At 35.2% G+C, this 20,238-nt stretch overlaps 1 pseudogene; it reads right to left on the reverse strand.

Annotated features, from left to right (window-relative positions):
* Nucleotides 1-3,180: 3,180 nt before the first annotated feature.
* Nucleotides 3,181-3,575, reverse strand: LOC102883509 (annotated as a pseudogene).
* Between the last annotated feature and the right edge of the window lie 16,663 nt (nucleotides 3,576-20,238).

The raw sequence follows: 20,238 nt of genomic DNA on the forward strand, positions 1-20,238 counted from the left end.
GAGGCAATTTGGCTCCAATTTGTCTGAAGCATTTCATGGCCTATGATGTAATTTCCTTCTCTAAATCTCTCAATTTAGGGAGGCAGTGACCCTAGGGCAGGGAAGCAACTCAATTTTTCCAATGTTTTCCAATCTTTGCTTATGGTTAAACACCTAGAATGGATGAAGGTGAGTTGAGCTGGAAATGGGACATTCATACTCCACTCAGTTTTATATTTTCTGTCCAGAAAAGTGTAACCATTTTTATAAATTTTTATTAACCAAAGAACTAACGTCCCATCTATTACCATAACAATCTTTGCAGAACCTTCATTATTAATTCATTTTCTGTCATTCAACCAAAAGTGAGCTTCATGGAGGTGGGGACTTCGTCGTAGAAGACTGCCTGATACATCATGGGAATTAAGCTTATTTTCAAGAAATGGATTATGGTCCAATAACTGAGATCTTAAAGTAGCTTCAGTTGAATTTAAGAAAAGGTGTAGAAAACAGCAACATAGATGGAGCACTAGAAGAAGAGTCGGGAGGGACTGGGTTCTACTTCCAGCTTTGCTCTTAACTGGTGAAACCTTGAGCGAGTCCCTAATGTACTCTAAGTCTTTCTCCCTCTGATTAAACTCTTTGGGTAGAGACTTATGTTTTGCTTTTCTTTCTGAATATTATTAGTTCTGATTCAAGGTTCTTACAGCTTTAGTTGATGAAATAGTGAGATATGATGCACTTTAACAGTCTATACCTGATGTCATAGATTATACATTAGCATATTTCTTAACTAAAATATTAAGGCTATGACATACACTATAGACTTAGTAACTATTGCATTTTAAAATTTATGATATATCGAATGTTACTTGTTAAATAGAATTCAGTATCTTTAAAAAAATTTTCTCTAGGGCCTTCTATATTTAGCTTGTATCTTCTATTCACTTTAAAGTTTCACATTGTTTCTTTACTAATTTAAAGGCTGCTCATTTTAGGAGAGGGTCATTGTTGTTGGAGGGATATGCCCAGAGGGAGAGCATGGAGTAGATTCATCCTGAAAATCAAAGAAGCCAAGTCTGTGATTCAGACTGCCTATATAGAATTGGAATTACACTTGTCAAGCAGCCAGAGGAGAGATAATAAATATCCCGACTGGGTGTCAGCATTTTCTTATCTTCTTGATCACCTGAAAATGCCAAAGGCAAAAGGCAAGTGGAATCCTGCTGTTAGAGAGGCACATGAATGTTTACTCTGCTCTAAATTTAGAGGATGAGCTAATTGGGGCTCTTGATATCTGGATGCCTTTACCCAACAAGTGTATTCCTAAGAAAGACAAAATATCTAAAAGCAAAGAGAAAGCAGCGTTTGATAGTGCTTTTACTTATTTATTTTTCATTTATCGCCTATTTTAGAGACACTGTATTCCAGATCAGTGTTTTCCAAACTTCTTGTAAATTTACAAACTGTAAAATATGAGAAATATACTTTCCATCTCAACCCATTTTGCATACATATACACATGCAGACATGTACATGCTTATGTACACTCACACAGACACACACACATGCAAACTAAAATTGTTTCCTAAAAATAATGTATATCCTAATTACAGTTGAGCGATCTGATATTTTTATATAATGTTTCATTTTTTGAAAAGCACAGGTTATGAGTCAGTAAGTCAGTGTCATGATCCTCTACATTATAAAAAACAAAATCAAAAACACTGCTCTACATGATTTCAGAAGATTCAAAGACAAATTTACGGCCCTTATTAACAGAGAAGCATACGTTCACCAAATAGTCAACATAATAAATGCTATCCTGGGAGCTGGGACTACTGAATATCTACATGCAAAAGAATGATTTTTATTTGTAGATTTTTTTTTTTTGACTACCAACTCAATCTCTTTATTTGTTATAAGTTTATTTTCATTTTCAATTTCTCCTTGAATGAATTTCTGTAACTTGAGTCTTTCTGAGAATTTATCCATTTCATCTAGGTTACATACTTTATTGGCATACAGTTGTCCATAGTATTTCATTTCTGTAATGCCATTCTGGACTTAAATAATTTGAATCTTCTTAATTGTTCTGTCTAGCTAAAGTTTTGTCCATTTTCTTGAGTTTTTCAAATAATCAGCTTTTCAATTTGTTGATTTTCTCCTTTGCTTTTTCTATTCTATTTCATTTTTTTTCCTCCTGTAATCTTTATTATTGCCTAACTTCTGCTTGCTTTGGCTTTATTTTGACTCCTCCTTCCCCATCCAGTTTCTTAAGGTGGAAGTATAGGCTTTATATTTGAAATCTTTTTTCTTTTTTAATATAAACATTTTTAGTTATAAATTCCCCCTCTGAGCATTGCTTTTGCTACATCTTATACAAGTTGTGTTTTTATTGTCATTCAGGTCAACATATTTTCTAAATTCTCTTCTGAGTTGTTCTTTGACTCACTAGTTATTTGAGTGTTTTTAAATATTCACATAGTTGTGAATTTTCCAAATTTTCTTGTTATTGATTCCTCATTTCATTAGACTGTTTTGAATACACTTTATATAGTTTCAATCTTTTTAAATTTATAGGGACTTATTTAATGGCTTACATATGGTCTACCCTTGAGAATGTTCCTTGTGCACTTAAGAAGAATGTGTATTCTGCTATTGTGTGGATTGTTCTATAGATGTCTGTTAAGTTTAGTTTGTTCACAGTGTTGTTCAGGTCTTCTATTTCCTTGCTGGTTTTCCCATTGTTTTATCCATTATGGATAGCGGGTTATTGAACTCTCCAACTATTATTTTTGAATTATCTATTTGTCCTTTCAATTCTGTCCCTTTTGCTTCATATATATTGGGGCTGTGTTTCCAGGTGTATATATGATCATAGTTGTTATATCTTCTTATTGACTATTTTATTATTATAAAATGTTCTTTATCTCTATAACAATTTTTATCTTAAAGTCTATTTTGTTTGCTTTTTACAAGAGAATTTTCAGAAATCAGTAGCCCACCATTTTAATTACTATCACCCAATATTGTTTCCTTATTAATTGTGTAATATATCCTGAGCATTATTTAGTGTTTGTGGTAGTGCTAAAAACAAATTTTTTAAAGTTCTTAGTTTATTATTTTTTCATAAAAAATCTGCTCAATCACCACAGATAAAGTCACTGATGAATCTTTACTCCTTCTGTTGTCTAATCTCTACCTCACTGTTTTGCCAGCACTGACATTGGCCTTTGCAACCCCCTTTTCATTCTTTCTTTTCTTTTGTTCCTTTCACTGTTTTCTTGAGGTTTTTTTCTTCTCGTACAAGAGATGTCTTGCAAGTCTGTGTTTGGATTCATTTTTATTTGCATAATCCAAGGAATCATAAATCATGCCAAAGCCAGTTGTCTTGCCACCACCGAAATAGGTTTGGAATCCAAATACAAAGGTAACATTTAGTGTGGTCTTGTACATTTTGGCTAGTTTTTCTAATTTTCTGTCTTAGATACTGTTGCCTTTCCAAGATAAAGGATGTCAATGACCATTTGTTTCTGTCGAAGTAGTCTATTGGTCATGAACTTCCTGGCTCAGATAGTTACTGTGTGATTCATGATGGTGACCAAAAATATTTTTTTAATGTTGTTAAGCTTGTTCCATGGGAACGTATCTTAATTTCTTATGAAAAGTTTTTTCAAAAATTATTTTTCTAAATAGATTTTCTGCAAAGTTTCTTTGTAATATAATAAAGAACCTAGGATTATTATAATAATTGCTTCACTTTCTAATTTTTGGTATTATTAACTGATATTGTGTTAATATAACTTAACCATTTTATTTAAAATTGCAACTCTCTCTAAAACCCTATTTTTATCTTTCCTGCATTATACTTTTCTATAGCACATACAATCATTTAACTATATATCTTATTTTTTAAATGTATTTATTTTAATTAGTTTCACGTATACAATACATCAGTTAGACATCTATATAGTTCACAAAATAATCCCCCCAATTGCTCCCTCCCTCCCCTGACCCTTCATCTAACCAACGTATTAATGCTAACTACATTCCCTATGCCATGCTCCCCATCAGCTACTAATTTGTACTTCTTTAGCCCTTCACCCCATTTTCCCAGCCTCCTGAAACCCCTTCCTCTTTGTCCGTCACCAAATTATCCACTATATTTGTGAGTCTGTTTTTGATTAGTTTGTTCCTTTTTTTCCTTAGATTCCACATATAAGTGAAATCATATAATGTTTATCTTTCTCTGTCTGACTTAAATATCTTCTGGGCCCACCAAAGCAATATATTTTTCCATACCTTTCCTTTTAGTCTGTGTGTGTCTTTTAATCTGAAGTGAGCCTCTTATAGGCAACATGTACAGGTCTTCTTTACCTTTCCATTCATCCACTCTATCTTTTAGTTGGAGCACTTAATTCTTTTCCATTTGAGGTACTTATTGATAGGAATGTAGTTGTTACCATTCTTTATTCCTGTTTTTGATACATGTTTTTGTCTGAGAAGCTCTTTATCTGCCCTTCAACTCTAAACAATAGCTTTGCTGGTTATAGATCTTGGGTCTTCATCCTGTCGAATATTTTTTGCCAAGCCCTTCTGTCTTGCATAGTTTCTTTTGAGAAATCAGCTGCCAGTCTTATGGGTGTTCTCTTATAAGTAACTATCTGTTTTTCTCTTGCTGCTTTTAATATTCTTTCTTTGTATTTAACCTTTGGCATTTTAATTATGATGTGCCTTGATGTGGGCCTCTTTGGATCCCTGATTTGTGGAATTCTCTGAGCTTCCTGGAATTTTGTGTCTATTTCCTTCACCAGATTAGGGAAGTTTTCCATCATTATTTCTTCAAACAGCTGTTCAACATCTTGATTTTCTTCAGGTACGCCAATCAGACAGATAGTTGAACTCTTAATAGTGTCCTATGTACTCCTTAAATTATTTTTCAGTTTTGGCATCTCATCTCTTGCCATCTCTTGATTGAGTATACTTGGCTTTGCCATCCTCTAGTTAGGGCATTTGACCTTTTTCTTTATTCACTGTGTTTATTTCTTTGTTTATTCCATTTACTATACTTCTCATCTCAGATAATGTGTTCTTCATTTCAGACTGCTTCCGTTTCATAATTTCCATTTCCATTTTTATGTTTTTTTATCTCTTTTTTGAAATTCTCTCTGAATTTATCCACATTTCCCAAAAGTTCATTGAGCATCTTTAAAACCAGTGTTTTGAACTCTGCATCTGTTAGTCTAGTTGACTCCATTATATCTGGATCTCTGTTCTGTTCTGTCATATGGTTTCTGCTTCTTTGTCTTCTTATTTTGGCTGCCTTTCTGTGTTCGTTTCTGTGTACTAAGCAAAACTCCTAAGTCTCCTGGTCTTATTAGTGTGGATTTACGAAGTAGGTGTCCAGTGACACATTCCTGAGAGGGGTTCAGCTGCAGGCCAAATTTAGCCCAAGTCTCTGTCCCTCTGGAGCCACCTGTTAAGATTCAGCAAGCAATCCACAGATGCTGTGCCTCAAAAGTCCGCACTAGAAACTGAATTGGGGGAGGTGGGGTTTCAGGGAATCCTCTGGACAGAGCAACCTCTATTATCCAGTTTGATGACATCCCGGCTATGGAGGCACTGTTCGCACACTGGGAGCAGGGAGGGCTCAACAGGGATCAATGGATACCTCAGGCACCTCTGTATTGAGCGAGTCTCGGGGTCGGCCCTCGCTCAGACAAAGTCTCCCTGTAAGTCCTTGGTGCCCTCTGTGCACAGCTAAATCAGCACTCGTGCTCAGAACCAGTAGGTCTGTTACCATGGAAATCCACTCATGGATGCAGCCCTTTTAAGAGACATCTGTTGCTGCCTCAGCCTCCATCCCACTCAGACGCTGGAGGCCTGGCAGCCCCTTGTCCCCACCCCTTCCTACCTTCTGCCATTGCAGGGTGCTTTCTTAGATTTCTTCCTTGTTGTATGGCTTATTCCTCTAGATCTCAGATGATTTTTCCTTGCTGCTGCTCCTTGTTTCCATCATAACTTTGATTTGGTCACCAAAGGAATGAACTGGGCCTCTATCATCTATGCCATTTTTTTCATCTCCTAACTATATATCTTTGTATGTATGTATTTATTTATTTTCTATCTTCCCTCACTCCCACATAAGTACCATAAAAGTAAAGATTTTCAATTATCTTTGTTTATTTTCCACAGCTGTAGTTTCAAGACCTAGAACTTTGACCACTTCATAATAGGCACTCAGTAAACAAATAGATGTGCTCCTAATATCTCTGTCTGGGATATACACTGAAGATCTTTTATAGCTCAAGTGCTGACTATCCTTTAGTTCCACAAACATTTACTGAAGACTTGTATGCTAGATTCTGATACACAAAGATGCAATTCCTAGCTCCCATATGATAAAGATAGAATTGCAATACAATATTACCAAGACTGTAATATAGGTCTTTACAAAAGCAAAAGCAAGTGGAGGAAAGGAAGAGTGGATAGTGTCTGAGAACTTAATAGAGAAGAAAGGATTGGGATTTCCCCAGTCAAACTGGTGTGTAGGTCTGGAGAACAGAAGACATAAAAGAATTAGCATTTGTTTTTAGGACACTCTAATTTGTTTGCAGTTGCTGGGAGTGTAGCTGTTTGTATGTTATAAGAAATGTGGTTATACGGTAAAAAAAGTCAAAAGATGAAGGGCTTGTCTGTCATTTTAGAGATTTTGACATCTATAGAAAGAGCCAAAGACTCCCATTATTTTTTTGAAGGGAGTGATGTTTGTATTCTTTTATGAAATAGTCAGATGTGGCCAAAAAAGGAGACGGAAGAGAGGCTCAGGAAAACAAACAAACGAAAGAAACAAACAAAACCCCCATAGTTCATTATATTTATAAGTCCTAGAAATAGCAAAGACCTCATGTCATGCAGGGCCACATGGGAAGTCCACCAGGGCAATCAGGAAGCAGAAGACAGGAGCGAAAGAAAGGCTTAGGCCACAACCTATATTGGAGTTTCCAAGAGAAAGGCAAGTCAGGGTGGGGTAAACAGTTTAGAACTGGCTAGTCTGAACAATTTTGGTGGACTCTAAACTGTTAGAGTGGTCCCCCCAGTTATCTAGCGCCTGGCCCTGGAATGATTAAGGCATAGGAATATTGCCTTTTAGGGTGCACAGTCTAGATAGAGGAGCTACAACTCTGAATTGATTAGTTTGCGTATATGAGATAAGGTCTCAGTTGGGGTCTTTGTGATCTCTAAAAATTGGTTTGCCCAAGAGAAAAAGTCTCTCCCTAGCCAGAATTTCTTTTCATGCTGTCAAAACAAATATAGAAAACATATAGAAAATTAAAAATATTTATAATACAATTTGCTTTAGGTTATATAAACAATTAGGTGCTTCAGATGTATCTTTGAGAATTGGTTAATGATGATTATTTTTGTTCTACGCTTTCACCTGAATTAATATGATTCTTTTCTCACTCCAAAAGGAGTTTTGTGCTTCTGACTTTTTTGGGGGATCTTTATAAATATCAGTTAAACACATAAGTTATAAGATGTGTAAAATGTAAGACAGTTTTTAAGCTTGCCTAGTCTGGTTTCATGTACAAATCATTGCTACTGTTCAAAATTATGTTGCAAGAATGTGTTTCACATTGAAAGCTATATCTATGTGCCTTCTGATAAGAGTTATATTAAGGAAGGAGCAAATACAATTTTGAATGGGAAGAACTCTCATTCTCATGCAGAAATCTTGAGTTTCTGTACCATTTTTTATAATTCAAAATATGTTCAGAAATCTTCAAAAAAGGCAGGTAACAAGTGAGTGTAGGTAACATCTGCCTATACTGTTAGAGTCATGGTGACTGTTCTCATTAACATCACTGCCATCAAGACCAGGTGAATGAATGTCTGTTGGTCAAAACATTGTCTCCAATATAGCATTATATGGACTCAGAGATTATTCTTGAATTATATTGCTATTTTTTCTGATGTCGCTCCAGCCTTTTCAGCACTGTTTCTTATATACTATATTACTTTGTTCAAATCTCAGGAAGAAGAAAAAAAGAACACTAGCTTTAGTTATCTACTTACTAGCAATAAAATAGCAGCTAAGGTTCTCAAGTGTTTGCCATGTGCAAACCTCCTTATAAACCTTATCTCATGTAGTCCTTGCAACTCATGAAATAGGTGCTATTATAATTCTCACATTTTATGAAACTGAAGCATCGATCCCATGTCCTTTGGTGAATTTTTAACCTCTCATTTTTATTCTGTAAAATGAGAAAAAGAAAAAGAAAAATGAAGAAAAAGAAAAAAATTCCTAGGAACATATATGTTCTCTTGTGGTCCTTGTCTAGACACTATGTATTTTTTTGCTCAGGAAACAGGCTCAGGAAGAAGGACTTTGAGTAAATTTCAAGATCAGTCTTGTGTGGTCATTCATTACCACAGAATCTGCAAATGTTGAAGTAGAAGACCCCAGTTCTTTCACCAGGAATGAGAGAAAAAAATCCCAAGAAGTGCAAGGACTTCTCAAGACCACATATTCAATCTGAAAGAAGCTAGGGTCAGAAGAGTTCACATTTTAAATGAGTCAAGACAACTTTGGATTGTTGGTGGCTAATATTATAAAATAAGAGAAAACATAGAGAATAAAAGGACAAAGAAGTAGGAAATAGGGGGACATTAATAACAAAAATATGCATTTGTCATAGTTTCTTGGACATAGGCATGGGTTTTGCAGTGCTATAAAATAGGGGTTAAGATGGGGATAACTCATGTGAATATTAGGCCAGCATTACTGCATGAGTACTATGGGGATTAGTTAATTTTTAAGTATTCATTTAGTGCCCTCTCCAGTTCTCTTCAGAATCAATTTGCTATGGAATGGTTTCTATGTGGTGTACCCTCCGCTTCATTTCCTTAATAAGCTACTTCTTTGTTATGTTTTTCTACCACCAACAGAGACCTGGCATCCAGAATCTGGGAGGAAGCTTATTCTGTAAAAGGAGTACTGCCCCCTTTCTCTCAATATATATAACAAAAAATGTTGATGTTCATTGATGAAAATTTAGAAAATACAGAAATAGAAGCAAAATTTAAAAATCACCTTTAGTTTTAGATATAAATATTGGTAATATTTTAGTGTGTTTCCATTTAGTCTTTTTGGAGATTTTTTTATTTTTGGATACATAGATACACATTCAAAAAATTATTGGGGCCAAACTATATATGTTATATTGTCACTTGTTTCCACTTAACAATGTATCACTATTACTTTCCTATTTCATAAAGTAATTTTCTAAAATATTATTTTAATTATCTTGGATATTTGATTGTCTAAAGTACCAAAATTTCTTTAAATCATTCACTAGTATTGGATATTTTTGTTGCCTATAATTTTTTGCTAATATAAAAAATGCCACAGTGAATGTCATTGAAGCCAAATTTTTGCATACTTCGATGTTGATTGTTTATTCAGGATAAATTCCTAGAAATAGGTCAAAGGTAAGCATATAATTAAGCACAAAGAGATAAGTACATATTTAGGGGGTTTGACATATACCATTGAATTGTACTCCAGAAGGGTTGTAGATTTTACTCTCATTAACAATATAAAAAAGAAAAGCAAAATATGTGTTGTATTTTTCTTTGTGTTTGTACATAATGCGTGTGCACATGTGTGTGCATTTCTTCTAGTAGGGTGGAATACTTCTTAACTTAGGTAACTATATTGTAGTAATTCTAGCTGCTATAATAAATAAAACATAAAATTGCAATGGCTATATATTGACAGAGAAGGCCAATTGCAGTCATTAGCAATTCTCATGCACACATTGAAGTTGACATTTTTAATTTTAATTAGGACAATTTAAGTTCTCTAAAGGCTTTCCACCTGCATATTTCAAATGTATGATAGAACTTTTTAAAATACCAATATTATACTTAGGAACGCCTTCCCATTCAATATCATACCGTTAGTTTTTCAATATATTTTTATGTGATAATGAAAAGATGTTAAAAGCCTAGTTAAAATATTCAGTCATGCACAGAGCATAACTTTTCATCTGACATTATTCAATTCATTCATCTGCTGTAGTGTTTAGAATATGACTCAGGTAAATTTATAGGTTCATCGAACGATAATAAAGGCTGTCCTTAGATTTCGTAGACATGTTTCCTTTCGTCGTCTGCTAGAAGACAACCCATTACTTCACAGTAATATATTTAATGTCTACTTGTAGAAGTATGAATAGCTTTACACTTTTTTTTCCTTTCATATTAAGTGAAAGTTAAGCAGTCTTACAAGATGATCATTAAATAATCTCAGAAATGTCCTTTTAGAAGATCCAGTGAGATTTTCATAGAAGTTGCAATGCCATACCTTCTCTCCCTAGATATTAGCTTCAGCATATTCTGGTTGTATAGGAAGATTTAGGAAAAATGGAGTACGATTTCAAGACATAAAACATTGATCTTTTCCGTAACAAATCTCTTGCCTTGCTGATTACTGCCATTTTTTATCCTTGAATTGAACTGTGGTATACAGGGAAAAGAAAGATTAACCTTCCTTCAAATCTTTAAGTGTGTCAAAAGGAAGGAGCTATGTAAGTTCAAGGCATGATTTTGAGTTATTTTGTGGCAAGTAGTAATTTATATGCATTAAAGGCCATGCTGTTCATGAAATGCTTTATTATAATTCACCATTTTTTTTGAGCAACAATAGAAGATGTAAAATGGACAATCAACTAGGCATTGATATTTGCTTCATTGAAAGCAAATGGACAATCAACTAGGCATTGATATTTGCTTCATTGAAAGCAAAGGAGGTTCTGATAAGAAAATATTCAATGGGGTTATTGCCAAAATGTTAGACAACAGATAAAGACAAGAGTTTAGCCCAATTGGAAAACATGGAGCTGATGCTATAATAATGGAAGCCAGAGTCAAATCACTGCTTTCAGATTTTCAACAAATATGCTGAGCAACTATGGACTAAAAAACTTAGTAGATATAAATAGATAACGGTCAGAATAAGGAAAATAAAAATAAATGAAAATAAGGTGAGATACACTGACTAATATAGTTTAATGTATCTTAAGGGATAAATGAAATTAAAAAAAAAAAAGCTCCACTCCAAAGTATGTGCCAAGTTGTTAAAAGCAAAAACAAAAACAAAAATCCTTTTCATTGTCTTGCCCTGGTTGTCAACCTCTGATTCTTTCCCTTAAAAAATATGGCAGAAGGAATGCATTTAGCATTAATATGATGGCTAAGTGGAGGGCCAGGAGAGAGAGGGAGAAATTGGGGAGATCGTTTTATGAACATTATAGATACCTAACCAATGTACTATATCCTTGAAACTAATTTAAATTAATAAATTTATTAAAAAATATATGTTATTTCTGGCATTTTAAACAAAAAGGCCCTTGATACACATAAGTAGCCCGTACCACATATATTCCAGAAAATACCCACCTCTACTCAAATCTTTGTTTTTTGTTGCTGTTGTTAATTCAGAGTTACTCTTTGATAGGTATCAGGCTAAATTCTTTTATAAAAGTTGTGCCTTAACTACTTAGCAGAATTCCTGAAAGCACAAATTTCTATCTGGATTTATCTCAAATGTTACATGGGATGGGATAACCTTTTATATTTTAAATGCTTAAAGATTTTCAATGATTTTTTTTTACATACTGAGGATAAATGTGCAACAAGAACACTAACATTATGAAATCTGTTGGCTTAATACCTAACTCTCTGATTTATGAAATTAGTTTTATGATTCGTTTAGAATATTTTATGCCTTGTGATTTTGAAAAAAGTCCTTAAGTCTCCTTGGCTTGGCATTTGTGCTTTTCTCTCATAAATTCAGCCTTCCCTATCTGTTCAGTCCCTCCTTATTCTCTTAAAAGCTGTAATTGTGCATTCCTCTCTTTGGTTTAGTTGCCTAGACCAGAGCTGTAATATAGCATTTCAATAACTATCTCTTATTATTATCTTCAAGGTACAAGTTGAGTCTCAGAGCCTCAGCCTGACCCCTTGATTCTGTGATGATCCTTCTCTGACTTTTAATTTCCTTCTTTCCTTCATTCAACAAGTATTTATTTAATGCTTACTATGGGAAAGACACTATTATTGGCTTTAGAGCTACAGCAGTGAACAAAACAAATGTTCTCAGGGAGCTTACTTTTGAGCATTGGGACACAGATAGTAAACAAACAAATATATAATATGTCAGGGGGTTGTAAATGCCATTGAAGAAAAATAAAGCAGGGAAAAGGGGTTCAAACATGATATCATAGTGGGGAGAGGGTGCTATTTTTACATAGGTGGTCGGAAAAGACCTTATTACAAGGAGACATTAGAGCAGTATTCAAGGATTGTAGGAGACATAGGAATTTCAAGATAAAGTATTCCAGGGGAAGGCATGTCAAAGCCTGTATTAGCTATCTATTGCTGCAAAACAAGTTATCCCAAAACCTAGTGGCTTGAAATTATAATAAATATTAATTATCTCACAGTTTCTGTGGGCCAAGAATTTGCAAGTGACATACTGGGTGATTTTTGGCTCAGGGTTTCTTAAGAGGTTGCAGTCATGATATGAGACAGGGCTCTGAGGCTTGACAAGAGCTGGAGGATCCAGTTCTAAAATGGTTCACTCATATGATGCTGGCTGTTGGCAGGAGGCCTCATTATCTCTCCATGAGCTGCTTGAGTGTTCTCATAACATAGTGGCTGGCTGGCTTCTCCCAGAGCAAACAGCCCAAGATGGGGCAAGATAGAACCCACATGTCTTATATGACCTAGCTCAGAAGTCACACATCATTATATCTGCAAAATTCAATTGTTTCATATGTTGACCAAAAAAAGGGGGGTGGGGGGTTGGATTCTATAGAAAGTAACCTCTCAGAGTGATCTAATCATAAATTCCTAATTGGGCAGGTCATGGTGAATAGTCGCACCCCAGGTATATAATGTTTTTAGTAAAAGATTTATCTTTGCCTTAAGCAAGACCTGCCCATTGTTTCTGTGCATCTAGGTTATCACATCTTTGAAATAAACCACCCTCAAGAGAGCATATAATCTTTTCAACTATCCTGTAATACAATCCCTGCATTACTTTCAACCACCTCCATGTAATCTTTCTTAAGTTTCCCCCTTAATTTCAAATGAATTAAAGAAGCTGAAAACTATTATTCTCCAAAGCGTCTGAGATCTTGCTTTCTGGCAATTGTCATCAGTTTGGCTCAAACTATGATAAAAATTCTCTACAAGTTCGAACGTTTCTTATGTCAACAAGACAAAGGAGACCTCTAGGCAGTTGATGACCACATGTAAAACTTAACATCATTCAGGATTCAACAATAATTGTGTTGTCCAGTAAACTTGTGACCACCTCAGAAGCAAACATATTGCCTGTACTCATGACTCCAACATAATTGCAATTTAGGTTTTCTCTCTGTATGTGTCTCCCTCTACTAGGCCTCCATTTCAACTGTTCTCTCTTTTCACTTCTTCCAACTGGTCTTTCTTTTGCAGTCCTATCTTCATAGGAGAGAATGTACTTGGGTCCATTAATTGCCCTCCAAAATAGATGGTCTCAGTTGGATTGATTTAGGGGCAGAACTGCCTCAATCTGTAAACTAGTTGCCTTTGGTCAACAAATCAATTTTTATTTTATTTCAGCTGTGGCCAAATGACGAAGCAAGTCAAAATATATTCAAAGACCCACCTAGTGTGACTATACTCGGAAGGAACCAGGAGCTTGGCAGGTATTTAAACTCTTATACATGGGCTTCTGATTTCTCTCCTCGAGGGAAGGTTCAGGATAGCAAAATGACAGGCACATCCTTATAAAAAATTCAGGCGTTAAATTAATAAATACATATCTGATGATAGTTGTGAAGATTATTAATAAATAGTAGGGCCCAGACATAAGTAAGGTAAAATAGAAGCACTGGAAATATCTGATGATATACTGTGGAAAAATAACTGTCCAAAAATCTTTTAAAAATCAATTTAATATGTACACATGACTTTTGTTGAATGGTATGAGAAGTAGCAAAAGGCTTAAAGGTTTAGAATAGCATAGAAATGATCTGTCCTTTAAGAAAATCAGTAAGACTCTACCCCTACCTCATCGTTCTTCATTCTGTGCTCGTAATTTCTTAGCTGTTTCTTTTGTTTTGAAGAAACTTCTATTTCTTCATTTATCAATTTTAGACATATCCTGATTTTTATTATGGTATATGGGGATTGAGTTCTCTTAGCCCTTCTTTTAATTGGGGAATTATATTAAATTCAACCACCCTTAAAGAGTTTTGAATATTAACTTAATATTAGTTATTAGCACTTTAACATGAATAAACCCTTCAAAATTTTCCACATTTGACAGTTAGCTGAGAGCAGTTTGGAAAAAGTTTGGTATCTACACAGAAGAATAAGCCTGGCAGACAAACACAGGGTGAAGAGATGGATGAGAGGAAAATGTGATTTCTACTCTTTTATCTGTTTGTCTTGGTGTTTACCTACAAAGCTCTAAATAATCTGTTACAATCTTGGACATAGTCACAAGATCATAACTACCTATAATGTGGAACAGGAAATACAGCTTATTAACTGGGCACATTGCTACTGTGAATAAAATTTGGTTCTATTGGAATGGAAGGAGAGACTGGATATCAAGTGGGTGACTAGTCAATTCCATGTTCGTGTAATTTAAAATAACTTTTCCTATTTAAAAAAAGTGATGGCATCTGATTTTCTAAAGAAAGATCATGGAAAATACCAAAGAGATTGGTAATGAAGAAGATGCCTCATGAACTGTAGGATTTCAGAACGAGTCACCCCAAAATGTGCCTCAGTGGAATGTAGATTGTTTCAGGCTAAAGGCAACTTTAGCCTCAGGCTCAAGAGAAACTTCTGTCTCTCCCTTAACTACCTAGAAGAACTTAAATTAAAGGCCTTGCCCATAATAATAAGCAATTATCAGAGATAACCTCTTTTGACCTATCTATAGGGCAGAACAAACTTCTATTTACTGAGCAGCTGCTCTTAGCATCCTACATTGAACATTTGAAGCCTCCAAGGTGTATTACCTCATTCCTAGCTGAGGATGTCTTATGTACCTCAGTCCCCCTTTCTATCTTTGAACCTCTCTTGCATGTGGGGTCTATGTACCTCTCACATATGTGGGGTTCCCATACATATGTATGTATTAAATTTGGTTATATTCTCTTCCTAATCTGTCTCATGTCTATTTGATTATGAGACCAGCCAGAAGAAACTTGAGGGTAGAAGAAAATTTGTTCCTCATTCACAGAACAAAACAGCTCTAGGTTCCCTTTAAGAAAAAGCTTTTTCTTTATGTATGTAGAATACTACTTCTAGTAATATTTTTATAGAGAGCTATAAGGTTTTCATAGTAGTGTTAGAGAACATTACATAAATTGATGGCCCCGAGAATCTTATGTAGGTGGGACAGAGTTTGTAACCTTTATTATATAGAGGATGAACTAAGGCACAGAAAGAATAAGTGTCTTCCCTAAGGTCACATGGCTATGAGTTTTAATTCATTCTCTAGTTGTCTTACTTCAGCATCATGTGGGAGCATTTAGGGAAGTAAAATCTTTCATGAAGAGCCTTGGTAATCTTGGGAGTTGGTGCATGCAAACATGGCACCAATGTCAGAGTCATTTGCCTTTTCCTCAAGCTGTTCTTTCTCTGAATCACTGCATATATGTCAGATAAGGCTGGAATCCTCCACCTGCTATTTGGGACTCACATTCACTGTAGTGTAGCAATAATTTCTTGGCATCAAATCTTGTTGTACAGGTAGTGTGGATTTGGAATCCTTCATAAGGCACAATACCTTGGCAGTTATGGACATTTGGCTATATATCAGTAATGTAAATGAGAGTGGCCTAGCTTCTATATTTTTATGCATAAAGAGACATCAATAAGAATCAGATTATTTAGAGCTACAAATTGTTTAATTAATAATAAACAGTGAATATAAAAATAAATAGTTATATAGTTTAGTTTAGGTAAGCTGAAAATATTATGTACATTTTAGTATTCTGATGTCATGCAATTCTTGCTTTCATTTAGTTATTCATTTGAGTTGTGCTTGGATTAGAGACTTTGTAAGTGACAGGTCTAAAAAAAGAAAAAAAAATAGTCATAGTATTGTGCCTTAAGAAAAAATGTGATTATTGAAGTATGTTAATTTTTAACTGAAAAATAATTGACTGTTTTCCTGGAATGATTATACCATAATAATTACTTAAAAGTAAATGTTTCTTATAATTGAACACCCAATAGAAGTTTGTGTTGCACTAGATATTAAAAGCACTTTTAGACCACTGAAATTATTAGCAGTATTTTAACCATAAGACATCTTTAAATTCATATCCTATGTAAAATTGCACATCAGTAATTTTAGGAAATTAAATTTTCTCCTTCATATTCCAAATGCCTGAGTTCCTATCCACAATAGCAATTTGTTTAGGCTCTCTCAGGGTTTAATATTAATAAAGATACATCAACTACATAATACCAGAGATGTTTCTGGTGGTCTTTCCTGTCATATTACAGAGTTCAGGGGTAAATAAAAAGCTTAACCTTTACTTTTTTATAGTAGGTTTCTTTTTATAGATAATTTTAAACCTTTATAAAAAGAGAAAAATACAATGAACTCTCAGGTACCTACCATCCAGATCCCACAATGATAAATTTAGGGCTTATCTTGTTTCATCTATACCCTTATTCCCCCCTTAACCCAATTATTTTGAAGTCAATACCAGACATCATACCGTTCATCTGTAAATACTTTTGTGTATATCTCTAAAAGATAAGGCATCTTCTTTTAAAAACAAAACCACAGTGATGGATTATAAATGGCCCCATATTTTTTACCACTCCTTTCATTGAGAGGTGGATCCTAATTCCCTTCACCTTGAATCTCAGCCGTAGACTTGCTTGACTAGTAGAATGTGACAGAAGCATCATTAAAGCATTTCCAGCATTAGATCTTAAGAAGCCTTGAAGCTTCCATCTGAATTTCTTGAGACACATTCTCTGAGAGCCCTGAGCTGTCATATAAAGTCTGACAACCTTGAAACTGATAGGTTGAAGACACCATACGTAGGTACTCTGGTCAAAAGTCTGAACCGAGCCAGCCCTTTCATTCTTCCTCTCCAAGGCACAAAAAATAAAATCATCTTGGACCCTCTAGAATTGTCCATCTGCCAATTGAATACCATTGAATGATTTCAGATGGTACTGAAGAAGGGCCTAGTTGAGACCTCTGTTGTTGAGGACTCACAGCAACCCTGGCTTCACTTTTCCTTGCCCTATAGCTTAACAATGGCTTGTCCCCAGCATCTAAACCCAGAGTTTGAACATCCCCTAACATAGAAAATTGCCACAAAACATATGATTAATGTCCTCGTGCTTACCAATCACAATCCTTCTGGTCCAGCAATTTTTCTAGATGACTCCCATCTTTGTTTCTGGGTTGCTAATGCCACTGGAGGACCACGTTGCCAGAGGAATGGCTTCCTGAAGCATGACAGACCCCGCTGGAATCTTAACATAGCCCCTGGACTAATGCTCAGATTTTCCCTTAAATAACCTAAGCCAGACTGAGAAGTCAAGGCAGTTTTGAAGGTGTTAACCTACTGCCTTCTCAGATCAACGGTGCCCTGACAAAAAAAAAGCTTATTCAAATATCGCAACTCTTGTGTTGGACTATTGACTCAGCAGCGCAGGCAGCATGAGCCCCGCACTGGATGCCCTTTGGTTTCAGCGCCACATGGAACAGAAGAATTATACAACTACCCTTGCTCAAATTCCTGACCCACAGTTAAGATTTACTAAATTGTTGTTTTAAGCCACTAACCTTGGGATTATTTATTATGCTCCAATAGAATAAAGTGGAACAACCACAAAACCATTATCACTCCTAAAATAATTCGCAATAATTCCATAAAATATCAAATATCCAGTGTTCAAATCATAATCTTTTAAAAAAATTTTTAATTATTTATTTTTTTATAGTGACATTGGTTAACAAAATACTAAATAAGTTTCAACTGTACAATTTAACAATAAGTATATATATATTTACATGGTGTATTCACCTCCCATAGTTAGAATTCTTTCTGTCACCACATATTTGACCCCCTTTACCCTGTCTACCTCCCCACTCTCAGCCCCGCCCCCCCGCCATCTTCTGGTAACCACTATAGTCCATGTCCATGAGTCTCTGTTTGTCCTGTCCATTTGTTGCTTTTAGGGTTATATCCCACATATAAGTGATATCATGTGATTTTCAACTTTTTCTGTCTGGCTTATTTTGCTTAGCATGATTATTTCGAGGTCCATCCATGTTGTCGCAAATGGCAGTATTTCATCTCTTCTATTGGCTGAGTAATATTCCATCGTATATAGGTACCACTGCTTCTTTAGCCAATCATCTATCATAGGACACTTCAGTTGCTTCCATGTCCTGGCCACTGTGAATAATGCTGCTGTGAACATCAGTGTGCAAATATCTTTTTGGATAGGGATTTTCAAGTCTTTGGAGTAAATATCCAGTAGAGGGATTGCTGGATCATATGGTAGATCAATTCTTAGCTTTTTTTGAAGAACCTCCATACTGTTTTCCATAATGGCTGTACCAATTTGCAGTCCCACCAGCAGTGTATAAGGGTTCCTTTTTCTCTGCATCCTCTCCAACATTTGTTATTACTTGTCCTGTTGAATATAGCTATTTTTAACAGGTGTGAGATGGTATCTCATTGTGGATTTGATATACATTTCCCTAATAGCTAGTGATATGGAGCATCATTTCAAATATTTGTTGGCCATTTGAATACCCTCTAAGGAGAAGTGTCTGTTCAGGTCCTCTGCCCAGTTTTTAATTGGATCATTTGTTTTTTTGTTGTTATTGAGTCATATGAGTTCTTTCTGTATTTTGGATTTTAGGCCTTCATCGGAGGTGTTGCTGGCAAATATATTTTCCCATTCAGATGGTTGTTTCTTTACATTGTTGACAATTTCTTTTGCTGAGCAGAAGCTTTTTAGTGTGATGTAGTCCCCTTAGTTTATTTTAGCTATTACTTCCCTTGCTTTTGAGGTCAAATTCATAAAATCCTCTTTAAGTCCAAGGTCCTTGAGTTTAGTTCCTATGTTTTCTTCTACGCATTTTATTGTTTCAAGTCTTATATTCAGGTCCTTAATCCATTTTGAGTTCATTTTGGTATTTGGTGATAAACAGCAGCCTAGTTTCATTCTTTTGCAGGTGGCTTTCCAGTTTTCCCAGCTCCATTGACTGAGGAGGCTTTACTTTCTCTATTGTATGTTGTTGGCTTTTTTGTTGAAGATTATTTGCCTACATGAATATAGGTTTACTTCTGGACTCTCAATTCTGTTCCACTGGTCCGTGTGTCTGTTTTGCTGCAAATACCATGCTGTTTTGATGACTGTCGCTTTGTAGCATAATTTGAAGTCGAGCAGAGTGATGCCTGCAGCCTCGTTCTTTTTTCTAAGGATGGCTTTGGCAATTCAGGATCTTTTGTGTTTCCATACAAATCTCATGATCTCTTGATCTATTTCTTTAAAAAATGCATTTTGATGGGGATTGCATTAAATCTGCATAATGCTTTAGATAATATGGTCATTTTAACTACGTTGATTCTTCCAATCCAAGAACACAGAATAGCTTTCCATTTCTTTGTATCTTCTTCGATTTCTTTTAATAGGGTCCTGTAGTTTTCATTTTACAGGTCCTTCATGTTTCGTTAAACTTATTTCTAGGTATTTTATTTTTGTTGCAATTGCAAAAGGAATTATTTTTTTCACTTCTTTTTCTGACACTTAGTTATTAGAGTATAGGAACGCTATGGATTTTTGAATGTTGATTTTGTATCCAGAAACTTTACTGTATTTGGTTATTGTTTCTAATAGTGTTCTTGTGGAGTCTTTAGGGTTTTCTATGTAGAGAATCATGTCATCCGCAAATAGTGACAGTTTGACTTCTTCATTTCCTATTTGGATGCCTTTTATATCTTTCTCTTGTCTGAGTGCACTCGCTAGGACCTCCAATGTTATATTGAATAACAGTGAGCCTGATACGTTGTAGGTGTTCAATATATGGTTGCTGAACTAGCATTCCAGGGATTAGGGCAGTGATTCACAAACTGTGGTCCCTGGGCTTGTAGTATCAGCATTATCTAAGGACTTGTTGGAATGCGAATTCTC

This window comes from Pteropus alecto, unplaced genomic scaffold, assembly GCF_000325575.1.
Source record: "Pteropus alecto unplaced genomic scaffold, ASM32557v1 scaffold3, whole genome shotgun sequence".
Lineage (NCBI taxonomy): Eukaryota > Metazoa > Chordata > Mammalia > Chiroptera > Pteropodidae > Pteropus > Pteropus alecto.